Here is a 1,470-nt window from a genome sequence, read left to right on the forward strand (position 1 = left end):
TTTTTCCACCCCTTTCAGAACGCGCTCTTCGCGCCACAAAGCCGCCCCAATACGCGCGAGCAATGAGCATTGAGCTTAAACATATCGCAAACGTCAAACATAATATAACGGGATTAATATATATCGCGCATGTGCGATATGTTTGTCACAAGGCGCAAAAAATAATTATAAAAGGAATGCAACACGAGGACTTCCCAGGAGGTCACCCATCCTAATACTACTCTCGCCCAAGCACGCTTAACTTCGGAGTTCTGATGGGATCCGATGCTTTAGTGCTGGTATGATCGCATCCGACATGTTTCCCCGTCTTCGTCCCTTATGCTTGCCACTCCCAGGTCCGCTCCAAAGATGATTCTACATTCTCACTACCATTACAACCGTTCCCTAACAATGGATAATGTCCTATACTACTTACTCTCCCGCTCAATCACGGAGACGAGTTTTCCACGGTTTCCACCCCTCCCTCCATACCGCAGCAACACGAGTTTTTTTCACCCCTTTCAGAACGCGCTCTTCGCGCCACAAAGCCGCCCCAAGACGCGCGAGCAATGAGCATCGAGCTTAAACATATCGCAAACGTCAAACATAATATAACGGGATTAATATATATCGCGCACGTGCGATATGTTTGTCACAAGGCGCAAAAAATAATTATAAAAGGAATGCAACACGACGACTTCCCAGGAGGTCACCCATCCTAGTACTACTCTCGCCCAAGCACGCTTAATTTCGGAGTTCTGATGGGATCCGATGCTTTAGTGCTGGTATGATCGCATCCGACATGTTTCCCCGTCTTCGTCCCTTATACTTGCCACTCCCAGGTCCGCTCCAAAGACGATTCTACATTCTCACTACCATTACAACCGTTCTCTAACAATGGATAATGTCATATACTACTTACTCTCCCGCTCAATCACGGAGACGAGTTTTCCACGGTTTCCACCCCTCCCTCCATAGCGCAGCAACACGAGTTTTTTCCACCCCTTTCAGAACGTGCTCTTCGCGCCACAAAGCCGCCCCAAGACGCGCGAGCAATGAGCATCGAGCTTAAACATATCGCAAACGTCAAACATAATATAACGGGATTAATATATATCGCGCACGTGCGATATGTTTGTCACAAGGCGCAAAAAATAATTAAAAAAGGAATGCAACACGAGGACTTCCCAGGAGGTCACTCATCCTAGTACTACTCTCGCCCAAGCACGCTTAACTTCAGAGTTCTGATGGGATCCGGTGCTTTAGTGCTGGTATGATCGCATCCGACATGTTTCCCCGTCTTCGTCCCTTATGCTTGCCACTCCCAGGTCCGCTCCAAAGACGATTCTACATTCTCACTACCATTACAACCGTTCCCTAACAATGGATAATGTCCTATACTACTTACTCTCCCGCTCAATCACGGAGACGAGTTTTCCACGGTTTCCACCCCTCCCTCCATACCGCAGCAACACGAGTTTTTTCCACCCC

General features: G+C 48.0%; 3 non-coding genes across 3 annotated transcripts; all 3 read right to left on the reverse strand.

The window, feature by feature from the left end:
* Positions 1 to 173: 173 nt before the first annotated feature.
* LOC123177991 (5S ribosomal RNA) lies at positions 174 to 292 on the reverse strand. The gene has a single exon (XR_006489254.1). It is a non-coding gene; the product is annotated as a 5S ribosomal RNA (ribosomal RNA).
* A 367-nt stretch (positions 293 to 659) lies between these two features.
* Positions 660 to 778, reverse strand: LOC123177994 (5S ribosomal RNA). The gene has a single exon (XR_006489256.1). It is a non-coding gene; the product is annotated as a 5S ribosomal RNA (ribosomal RNA).
* A 367-nt stretch (positions 779 to 1,145) lies between these two features.
* On the reverse strand, positions 1,146 to 1,264 carry LOC123177993 (5S ribosomal RNA). Its single transcript, XR_006489255.1, has one exon. It is a non-coding gene; the product is annotated as a 5S ribosomal RNA (ribosomal RNA).
* Positions 1,265 to 1,470: the final 206 nt, after the last annotated feature.

Source organism: Triticum aestivum, unplaced genomic scaffold (genome assembly GCF_018294505.1).
Source record: "Triticum aestivum cultivar Chinese Spring unplaced genomic scaffold, IWGSC CS RefSeq v2.1 scaffold169204, whole genome shotgun sequence".
Classification (NCBI taxonomy): domain Eukaryota; kingdom Viridiplantae; phylum Streptophyta; class Magnoliopsida; order Poales; family Poaceae; genus Triticum; species Triticum aestivum.